The following is an 11,793-nucleotide window of genomic DNA, read 5'->3' on the forward strand; positions in this document are numbered from 1 at the left end:
CTCAGTCAGATCATTCCATGACCCCATTCCTATAGGGCTCAGAGAGGGAAAGAAACTTGCCCAAGGTCACTCAGCAGAGCTGAATTTTTTTTTTTTTTTTTTTTTTGAGACGGAGTCTCGCTCCTCAGGAATCCTTGTTCCACCAGAGGAGACACCTCCTGCTCCTGTGTGGGACCCCCCTCCACCACCTCCAACTTCCTGGAATCCCCTCTGGGTCCCACCAATCCTCCAGGGCTTTCTGGTCCCCTCAGCAGAGGCCCCAGCCCCCAGCAACCACCCCGTTGGCTGGATCCTTCTAAAGTCCCTCATTCTCCTCCTGCACTCACGATGGGGCCACAGACACCCCCACACACAAGTTTGTGTATTTACTTTCTTTCTTTCTTTCTTTTGAGACAGAGTCTTGCTCTGTCGTCCAAGCTGGAGTACAGTGGCACAATCTCGGCTCCCTGCCTGTAACCTCTGCCTCCCGGGTTCAAGTGATTCTCCTGCGTCAGCCTCCCGAGTAGCCGGGATCACAGGCGTGCACCACCACGTCCGGCTAATTTTTGTATTTTTAGTAGAGATGGGGTTTCACCATGCTGGCCAGGCTGGTCTCAAACTCCTGATCTCAGGTGATCCTGCCTCAGCCTCCCAAAGTGTTAGGATTACAGGCGTGAGCCACCGCGGCTGGCCTGTATTTGCTTTACAAGTCCCACTTATTTTATTTATTTATTTATTTATGTTTATTTTTTTGAGATGGAGTCTCACTCGGTCGCCCAGACTGGAGTGCCGTGGCAGGATCTCGGCTCACTGCAAGCTCCGCCTCCCGGGTTCACGCCATTCTCCTGCCTCAGCCTCCCGAGTAGCTGGGACTACAGGTGCCCGCCACCACGCCGGGCTAATTTTTTGTATTTTTAGTGGAGACAGGGTTTCACCCTGTTGGCCATGATGGTCTCGATCTCCTGACTTCATTATGCGCCTGCCTCGGCCTCCCAAAGTGCTGGGATTACAGGCTTGAGCCACCGCGCCTGGCCTGTTTTATTGATTTTTTTTTTTTTTTTTTTTTTTTTTTGAGACGGAGTCTCGCTCTGTCGCCCAGCCCAGGCTGGAGTGCAGTGGCGCGATCTCGGCTCACTGCAAGCTCCGCCTCCCGGGTTCACGCCATTCTCCTGCCTCAGCCTCCTGAGTAGCTGGGACTACAGGCGCCCACAACCGCGCCCGGCTAATTTTTTGTATTTTTAGTAGAGACGGGGTTTCACTGTGGTCTCGATCTCCTGACCTTGTGATCCGCCCGCCTCGGCCTCCCAAAGTGCTGGGATTACAGGCGTGAGCCACTGTGCCCGGCCTGTTTTATTGATTTTTAACTAAATTCCTCTGAAGAGGAAACTTTCTGACATGATATGAGGAAAACTGGATTTTCTGACACATGTTAAAATAAACACAGAGGAGCTCAGTGGCTCATGCCTGGAATCCCAACAGTTTGGGAGGTCGAGGCTGGAGGATCACTTGAGCCCAGGAGTTCAAGACCAGCCTGGGCAACATAGCAAGACCCTGTCTCTACAAAAAATATTAAAAATCAGCTGGGCTTGGGGGTGCACGCCTGTGGTCCCAGCTACTAGGGAAGCTGAGGTGTGAGGATTTCTTGAGCACAGGAGGTGGAGGCTTCAGTGAGCTATGATCACGCCACTGCACTCCCGCCTGGGTGACAGAGCAAGACCCTGTCTCAAAAACAGTGCAAAAAGCCACAGAACTTGTACCACCTAAAATCATCCTTGCCTTCACCTTCCTGAAATGCTCCCGGCCAAGAGCAATCTCAGGCCAGTGGTTCTCACCCGGGGGTGATTCTGCACCCCCCAACCAGGGGACACTGGATGGTGTCTGGAGACATTTGTGGTCCTCACGTCTTGGGAAGGTGTGAGTGGAGGCCAAGGATGCTGCTCAACCCCTGCAGTGCCCAGGACGGCCCCACCCAGAGAACAGTCCAACCCCAAATATACACAATGCCCCAGGGAAGAAAACTATTCTAAGAGCAGAGAATGGACTCCAATCCTATCCTGGGCCGGGCGCGGTGGCTCACACCTGTCAACCCAGCACTTTGGGAGGCCGAGGCGGGCAGATCACTTGAGGTCAGGAGTTCGAGACCAGCCTGGCCAACATGGTGAAACCCTGTCTCTACTAAAAATACAAACATTAGCTGGGCATGGTGGTGGGTGTCTGTAATCCCATGTACTCAGGAGGCTGAGCAGGAGAATCACTTGAACCTGGGAGGAAGAGGTTGTGGTGAGCCAAGATCGCACCGCTGCATTCCAGCCTGGGCGACACAGCCAGACTCTGCCTCAAAAAACAAAACAAAACAAAATCCTGCCCCGCTCCCTTAAGGTACCCATCGTGGGCCCAGGAAGGGACTGAGAGTCCAGGGCGGGCACCAGCCCTCACACACAGGCCCCCTTGCTGTCCCGTGGCTGACACTTCTCTGGGCCAAGTCATTTCTGGGGTGTGAGGAACTTGGCTGAGGGAAGCCTAGCTCTGGTGAAAGTCCCCTGCCTGGGGGCCTTCCTCCTTGACCCCTGCAGGACCCCGGGTGACAGGCAGCGCACGGAGTCTGCGGAGGGCAGAGGACCTCGTTGGAAGCTGGCCTTCTGAGCTCCCATGTGAGGGTGGGAGTCTCAGGCCCACACTGGGGAACTTGGTTCAGGGCTTCTGAGGGCTCTCCCTGTGAGGGGCTGGGGAGGGGTGTCTCAGGGTCCCCAGGGTCTGGGGCAGACAGGCAGGACCCCGCTGTGCCCCTGACTCAGTGGCTTCTCCAGCTGCGAAGGCAATCTTTAGGGGGTTTTTTTTGAGGCAGGGTCTCACTCTGTCACCCAGGCTGGAGTGCACTGGCACCATCGTGGCTCACGGCAACCTCAACCTCTTGAGCTCAAGCGATCCTCCCGCTTCAGCCTCCCAAGTAGCTGGGACTACAGGGCGTACCACGGCGCCCAGCTAGTTTTTTTTATTTTATGTAGAGACGGGATCTACGTTTCCGAGGCTGGTCTCCTGGGCTCAAGGGAGACTCCCACCTCAGCCTCTCAAAGTGCTGGGATTACAGGTATGAACCACCTGGGTCATTAGGAAGCCAGTCTGCAGCCCCCTCCCTGTCTGGGAGGCGCTGGAGGGTGTGTGCGCAGACAGATGGACAGTCCCTTCCATGGAGAACCGGAATGCGCTGCCCTGCCCTGCCCGCTCCGCTGGGACCGCCCAGTCCTCGGACTCTGCCCTCGGGCCCTTCCCCAGAAGTCCTGCCCGCCATGGGAAGAGAGAGGCTGAGACCCACCCCGATGGAAGCAGAGAGGCCCTGGAAGGTGGGGGAATGCGCCTTTGGTGCCGGCCTCCCCCCAACTCTATTTCAGGCACCCCCACCCCACTCCCAGCATCTGCCACTCACATCAGGTAGCAGTCAGCCGGCCTCTTAATCAGCAGTTACTCTGTTGGCACCGCCCCTGCCCCCCACCCCAGGGCCCTACTGGAGCCAAAGCTGTTACTTCCAAGGCCACCGAGCTTGGGCGCCCCGGACTCCCCGCTACCAGAGCCTTAAGGGGGTGTCCTTGGGGCCAGCTGGGGGCCCAGCCAGGGCCTGGGGGAGAAGCAGGCTGAAGGGCCCAGGCAGGATCCACCCTGCACATTCTGGGGGAGCTGCGGGCTCCCGAGAATTGGCCTTGTCTCCTCTCTGCCCCCATTAAGCTTCTGCAGCATTCAAGGAGGTGGAGAAAGCGCTGAGCTTCAGGGAGGACCACGGCCCAGCCCCCTCCAAGGTAGGGGAGGGGGTGACAAGGTGGGGGTCCGGCCGGCTCTCCAAGCAGGGAGCCCGTGAGGTGCAGTCAGTCCAAACAGGCTCATTGAAGACACGGCCTGTAAGTTCTCCCCTAAAGGGTCCCTGAAACTGTGAAACCCCAGAGAGGGGCAGGAGACCCCGGAATGGCCAGGGGCGGGGGTAGGGACGGGGCCGGAAGGTGGGAGCCCCCACCTCCGTCCTCACCATTCGCCTTCCCCACTGAGGGAGCCATGGCCGTAGCCACATCATCGCAAGACACACATGCATTGTTGGGGTCGCCCGGCCTGCGGCGGGATCCCCGGCTCCGTCCCCTCTTAGATAAGGAGAAGCAGTGAGCAGGCCCAGCCTCCAAACAGCTCAGCCACTGCCACCGCTGCCTCCTCCTCCTCCTCCTCCTCCTCCTCCTCCTCCCCACAGCCATCTTCCCTGCTCCTTAGGCAGGGACGGGCCTGGGCTGTCCTGGAGGCCACCAAACCGCCTGGGACAATAGGTACCACCCCGGATCTGTGCTTCGGACGTCCTTTGAGGGGATCTCGTTTCACCATTGTTCTGTGTCTGACTTCTGGCCACCGAACGGGGGCCCGTGTTCTGCACGAGGCTGACCAGGGGGACGGGGGGCGGGAAGAGATGGTTTTGGTACTTACTTTTCTTTTTGTCTCACAACAGGGGGGTTAAGGTTCTCAGGGGCTGAAGGAGCCGCTTGGGGCTGGCAGGCCTGGCTTTATAGCGGCCGTCACCCCGGACCTGGGCAAAGGCGCTGTAGTTATTAATAGTGACTGCAGCTTCATGCCCGTATATGGTCAAGGCCACGGCAGCTGCGGGCTCTGCCGGACTCAGGCCTCCTCCCAACACCTGCTCCGGGCCCTGACCTGGAGGCGCCGGGCAGCACTTGCCCCACCCAATGTGACTTGGCAATGACTATATCAGAGACCCTAGAATCAAACAAGACTCACAGTTGGGGGCCCTCCAGAGGGTGCCGGGCCCCGCTGCACCCCTTCCTTCCGCCCTCACCACCGTCTTGGGAGGCAGATGGAATCCCTGTCCCCGGGGAGGGGGAAATGGCAGAGAGAGAGGCAGCACTGTTTACCAGGAGCGCAGCCAGGATGTGCTTCAACCCAGGACACATTTTTGCAGACGGTGTGTAACTAAATCCAGGCTGCGGCCTGAGGCCTCAAATGGGTGTTGTGTGTCCTGTGCTGCCTTTACTCAGCCTGGGGAAACCGGGAAGACCCATGGCCTCCTCTGCTCCTGCAGGTGGGTCCCCTAGACAAAGAGCTCTCCTTCCTCAGAGGGGGCTGGGAGGGGTCCTGCTTCTCCTTTAGTAGCTAGTTTCTGTCCCCTGCCAGCCCTGGAACTCTTCTCTTTTCCTCTTCTCCGCTTCTCTTCTCCGCTCCTCTTCTTTTTTTTTTGAGACAGAGTCTCACTCTGTTGCCTAGGCTGGAGTGCAGCGGCACAGCCTCGGCTCACTACAACCTCTGCTTCCCGGGTTTAGAACGATTCTCCTACCTCAGCCTTCCGAGGAGCTGGGACTACAGGTGCCCACCACCATACCCGGCTAATTTTTTGTATTTTTTTTTTTTTTTTGAGACGGAGTCTCGCTCTGTAGCCCAGGCTGGAGTGCAGTGGCCGGATCTCAGCTCACTGCAAGCTCCGCCTCCGGGGTTCACGCCATGCTCCCGCCTCAGCCTCCCGAGTAGCTGGGACTACAGGCGCCTGCCACCTCGCCCGGCTAGTTTTTTGTATTTCTTAGTAGAGACGGGGTTTCACCGTGTTAGCCAGGATGGTCTCGATCTCCTGACCTCATGATCCACCCGTCTCGGCCTCCCAAAGTGCTGGGATTACAGGCTTGAGCCACCGCGCCCGGCCCTAATTTTTTGTATTTTTAGTAGAGACGGGGTTTCACCCTGTTAGCCAGGACGGTCTCGATCTCCTGACCTTGTGATCTGCCCGCCTCGGCCTCCCAATGTGCTAGGATTACAGGCATGAGCCACCGCGTCCAGCCTCTTTCTTTTTTTTTGAAATGGAGTCTCGCTCTGTCGCCCAGACTGGAGTGCGGTGGTGCAACCTCGGCTCACTACAACCTCCGCCTCCTGGGTTCAAGTGATTCTCCTGTCTCAGCCTCTGGAGTTGCCGGGATTATAGGCGCCCACCACCACACCTGGCTAATTTTTTGTATTTTTATTAGAGACAAGAGTTTCACCATGTTGGTCAGGCTGGTCTCGAACTCCTGACCTCAGGTGATCCACCCGCCTTGGCCTCCCAAACTGCCAGTTCTGTTAATTTGTTTTTATTTTACTTTATTTGAGAAGACAGAGTTTCGCTCCTGTTGCCCAGGCTGTAGTGCAGTGGCACGATTGCAGCTCACCACAACCTCCACTTCCTGGGTTCAAGCAATTCTCCTGCCTCAGCCTCCCGAGTAGCTGGGGTTACAGGCACACGCCACCATGTCCGACTAAATTTTATATTTTTAGTAGAGACGGGTTTTCTCCATGTTGGTCAGGCTGGTCTCGAACTCCCAACCTCAGGTGATCCGCCCACCTCAGCCTCCCAAAGTGCTGGGATTACAAGCGTGAGGCACTGTGCCCAGTCTTTTTTTTCCTTTTCTTCCTCCCCTCCCTTGCCCTCTCCTCCCCTCTCTTCCCCCCACCTCCCCTCTTTTCTTTCTTTTTTTTTCTTTTTTCTTTTCTTTTCTTTTCTTTTCTGACAGAGTCTCACTCTGTCACCCAGGCTGGAGTGCAGTGACATAATCACAGGTCACTGCAGCCTTGACCTCCTGGGCTCAAGCCATCCTCCCGCCTCAGCCTCCCTGGTAGCTGGGATTGCAGGCATGAGCCACCTCGCCCAGCTAATGTTCTAATTTTTTTGTAGACACAGGGTCTCCCCAGGTTGCCCAGTCTGGTCTGCAACTCCTGGGCTCAAGCAATCCTCCCGCCTCAGCCTCCCACAGTGCCGAGATGACAGGCATGAGCCACTGCACTCGGCCTGAAATTTTCTCAACAAGCCGGTGGCCTCTTCTCCAGGGAACCGGAGGCTGCCTCACACTCTATGAAGCCTGCCTCCCACAGTCCTGGGCTATGTACTGTGTTCCTGAGCACAGCCGGGGTTGGGGGGCCCTACCTGGTGTGGGGTGTCCCCTCCCCCACGCCGTCTATCTCATCTGTCCAGCACCTGAGGTCCTGTGTTCCACCAGGCCCATGACCTTTCTCTGATGCCCCAGGGTTGAGTCACGGCCAAGTTGAGGCCTGAACCCAGCTTGCCTTGTCCTGGAGGGCGCACCTGGCCCTGCTCCGAGCTGCTGAGGGTGTGGGGGGGGGGCCCGGGGGGACACAGGTGACAACCCCACCCAGGACGCAGGCAGCTGCAGTCATCGCTGGATGCACAGGGATGGGCACCAGGCAAGAAACACACCAAGCTCTCACTGGCTGTCCCTGGCGCTGAGCCCCGTCCCAGGGATGTCTTTCAAAACTTGCTCCCACCGGCCAGACACGGTGGCTCACGCCTGTAATCCCAACACCTCAGGAAGCCGAGGCGGGCGGATCACCTGAGGTCAGGAGTTCGAGACCAGCCTGGCCAACATGGTGAAACCCTGTCTCTACTAAAAATACAAAAATTAGCCAGGCGTGGTGGCGGGCGCCTGTAATCCCAGCACTACTTGGGAGGCTGAGGCAGGAGAATCGTTCTGTCTCAAAAAAAAAAAAGAAGAAAACTTGCTCCCACCAGACGGACCTCCAGCCCCCTACTCCTCTCTCTGCCTCACTCCGTCCCAGACACTCCTTGGCTACTGGCATGACCAAGAGGCCGTCTACCCATACACGAAGCCTCCTGGCAGGGCCTCCAGCTGCCACCCCTCCTGAAAGCAGAACAGGCCAGATTCTGCAGGGGCGGCGAGACCACGGCTCACCCCAGGGCTGGCCACGGGTGTTTTCTTGACCTGGAAATCAAACCAGTGACCGTCCCGACTGTAGGAGCTGAGGGCTGGAAGCCTCCAGGGACCAGCCAATGCCAGCTATAGTCACGGGGCAGGTCACGATACACCCGTGTCAGCCAGGCACCACGCTACTCAAGAGGCTCTCTCAGAGCTCCAGAGGTCAGGAGGCCTGAAGGAAGGCGTCAGCAGAGCCAGGCTCCCTCAGACGGCTGCAGGAAAGGATCCTTCCTGCCTCTCCAGATTCCGGTTGTGGCCGGAAGGCCTTGACTCTTTGGCTGCATCGCTCCAATCTCTGCCTCCATTTTCTTTTCTTTTTTTTTTTTTTTGAGACGGAGTCTCCCTTTGTCACCCAGGCTGGAGTGCAGAGGCACAATCTCAGCTCACTGCAAGCTCCGCCTCCCGGGTTCACGCCATTCTCCTGCCGCAGCCTCCCGAGTAGCTGGGACTACAGGCGCCCCCCCACCACCCCCGGCTAATTTTTTGTGTTTTTAGTAGAGACAGGGTTTCACCATGTTGGCTAGGCTGGTCTCGAACTCCTGACCTCAGGTGATCCACCCGCCTCGGCCTCCCAAAGTGCTGGGATTACAGGTGTGAGCCACTGCCCCTGGCCTGCTGTGTGTACTTTAACCACAATAAAAAACATACTTGAAGCTGGACATGGTGGCTTATGCCTGTAATCCCAGCACTTTGGGAGGTGGAGGCGAGAGGATCACTTGAGCCCAGGAATTTGAGACCAGCCTGGGAAACATAGTGAGACCTTGTCTCAACAAATAACAATAATAATAATAATAATAGTAATAATAACACATCTAGTACATCCAATCTGGTTGATCGTCACAGCATTCAGCACTTCCTACCAGATCCCCTAGGGCTCCTCATCCCCTGGTGCACAAAGCATCAAGCCCTGGCCTCTTGGAGGCCTCTGGGATCCCACCGGAGGCCGGGACCATCACCCCCTCAGCCGTCAGAAGACCAGGAGGCCCCTCCGGTCAGCCCCTCTGGTCAGACAAGGAAATTGAAGTCCGTGGAAGCGCAGCAGGGCCCCAAACTCACACTCCCAGCCCTTTTCCTGGAACCAGCAGAACGTGAACCCTGCTGGGGTGGGGGAACAGACCAACCACACCAGGAGACCAGGACCCCTGGGGGCTCCCACTGCTAGGAGCATGCGACCACACCTGGCCCAGCCTCCCTCAGCAGGGTGACCCTGAGCCCCTGGCCCCGTCTCTGGCCTTCCTCTGGGCATCTGAGATGGAGCTTGAGTGAGAACCCTTGCCTCAGCCTCCCAAAGTGCTAGGATTACAGGCATGAGCCACTGCACCCGGCGCTGTGTGTGTGTGTGTTTGAGATAGGGTCTTGCTTTGCTGCCCAGGCTGGAGTCCAGTGGTACAATCATGGCTCACTGCAACCTGAACCTCCTGGGCTCAAGCGTTCCTCCTCCCTCAGCTTCCCTAGAGGCTGGGACCACAGGTATGGGCCATCACGTTAGGCTAATTTTCTCATTTTTCTTTTTTTTTTTTTTTTTTTTTTTTTTTTTGAGACGGAGTCTCACGCTGTTGCCCAGGCTGGAGTGCAGTGGCGCGATCTCGGCTCACTGCAAGCTCTGCCTCCTGGTTTCACGCCATTCTCCTGCCTCAGCCTCCTCATTTTTCATAGAAGTAGGGGTCTCACTGTGTTGCCCAGGCTTGTCTCAAATTCCTAGACTCAACAATCCTCCTGCCTCAGTCTCCCAAAAGTGGTGGGATTACAGGCGTGAGCCACTGAGTTGGGCCACATTCCTGGAACTTTCTCACCTTCCCAAACTGAAACTCTGTCCCCTGAAACACTCTCCACCCACCTCCCCAGCCCGACACCCCCCATCCTACTTTCTGTCTCTCTGACTCTGACGGCTCTAGGGACCTCCTAGGAGTGGAATCGGTGTTCGTCCTTTTGTGCCAGGCTTCTCAGCAAGCGTGACATCCTCAAGGTGCATCCATGCTGTGGCCCTTGTCAGGGTTCCCTTTTTTCAGGCTGAGTCATGTTCCATCACAGAAGGGACCCTCCATTTCTCCATTGATCTGTGGATGGGCGCCTGGGTTCCCTCCACCCTTTGGCTGTCAAGTTGTGCAGCTGTGAACATGGGTGTGCAAACACCTGTCTGAGCCACGGGTACTTAAATCCCTCGCCTGGTCCGTCCACACTTGGCTGCCCGGCCCAGCATCATCCTGGACCTCCCAGGCAGAGTCCAGTTGCAGGGATGGGGCGCTGGACCGGTCGGCCTCCTCAGTGCCACCTGGTGGCTGTGTCCCACAAGGTTCCTCCGTGGCCAGGCTGCAGTTCCCAGTGGCTCTGTGGCAGGTGACCGTTGGGAGTTCTAAGGCATCCTTTCTGCCTACGGGGCCGGATGAGATGGGCAGGAAGAGGAAGGCACACGTGATCCACTGACTTAACATGCTCACAGCTGGCACCAGGAAACACACTGTGCTTTTTTTTTTTTTTTTGAGACGGAGTCTCGCTCTGTCACCAGGCTGGAGTGCAGAGGTGCTATCTCGGCTCACTGCAAGCTCCACTTCCCGGGTTCACACCATTCTCCTGCTTCAGCTTCCAGAGTAGCTGGGACTACAGGTGCCCGCCACCACGCCCGGCTAGTTTTTTTACTTTTAGTACAGACGGGGTTTCACCGTGTTAGCCAGGATGGTCTCAATCTCCTGACCTCGTGATCCGCCCACCTCGGCCTCCCAAAGTGCTGGGGATACAGGCGTGAGCCACCATGCCTGGTGCACTGTGCATTTCTTTATGAGACAAGGTGTTGCTCTGTCACCGAGGCTGGAGTACAGTGGTGGGACCACAGCTCACTGCAGCCTCCGCCTCCTGAGCTCAAGTGATCCTCTTGTCTCAGCCTCCTGAGTACTGGGGACCACAAGCAGCCCCACGATGCCTGGTTCACATACAATTTTTGTGTGGATGTACATGTTCCTGCCTCTGTGAATATACTAAAACCACTGAATTGTACACTTAAAAAAAAAGATTTTAGGGTGTGTGAATCATAGCTCAATGAAAAAAAATAAAGTAAAAAAAAAAAAATGGCCAGATGCAGTGACTCACGCCTCTAATCCCAGCACTTTGGGAGCCCAAGGAGGGCGGATCACTCGAGGTCAGGAGTTCGAGACCAGCCTGGCCAACAAGGTGAAACCCCGTCTCTATTAAAAATACAAAAATTACAGCTGGGCATGGTGGCTTACGCCTGGAATCCCAGCACTTTGGGAGGCCGAGGTGGGCAGATCACCTGAGGTCAGGAGTTCGTGACTAGCCTGGCCAACGTGGTAAAACCCTGCCTCTACTAAAAATACAAAATTAGCCCAGCGTGGTGGCACATGCCTGTAACCCCAGCTACTTGGAAGGCTGGGGCAGGAGAATCGCCTGAACCTGGGAGGTGGAGGTTGCAGTGAGCCAAGATCGTGCCATTGCACTCCAGCCTGGGCAACAAGAGCAAAACTCCATCTCAAACAAAAACAAAAGACAAAAATTAGCCACGTGTGGTGATGCACGCCTGTAATCCCAGCCACTTGGGAGGCTGAGGCAGGAGACCCACTTGCATCCAGGAGGCGGAGGTTACAGTGAGCCGAGATCACACCACTGCACTCCAGCGGGCGACAGGGCGGGACTCCATCTCAAAAAAAAAAACAACAAACCTCCTCAGGAAGGCCGAGCAGGGTGGGACACTCTCTGAAACCACGTGTGAGACCCAGTGGCTGTGCTGAGCCTGCTCCTCCAAGGCCACTGGCCTGTGGCTCCAGGCGGGGCAGGGGCTCCCACGTGGGACACAGCAGCATCTGGTAAGGCGCAAAAGGACAAGAAATGGCTCTGATCCACCTCAGCGGCCCGGAGCTTCCATCTCATTGCAATCCAAACACCCAGGGGTGCCAGAGACCAAGATGCGGCAGCTCCCAGGACACCGTGAGGGTCTGCGAGGACACCCAACTTTGTCCCCTTCTTCCCAAGGAGCACAGCGGCAGGCAGGGAACACAGACAAACATGAAAGCCTCGGAGGGCACATCCCCGGAGGCCAAAGGCTGCTTATCCCCTGCCAAGGTCTGAA

This window comes from Macaca nemestrina, chromosome 20 (genome assembly GCF_043159975.1).
Source record: "Macaca nemestrina isolate mMacNem1 chromosome 20, mMacNem.hap1, whole genome shotgun sequence".
NCBI lineage: Eukaryota > Metazoa > Chordata > Mammalia > Primates > Cercopithecidae > Macaca > Macaca nemestrina.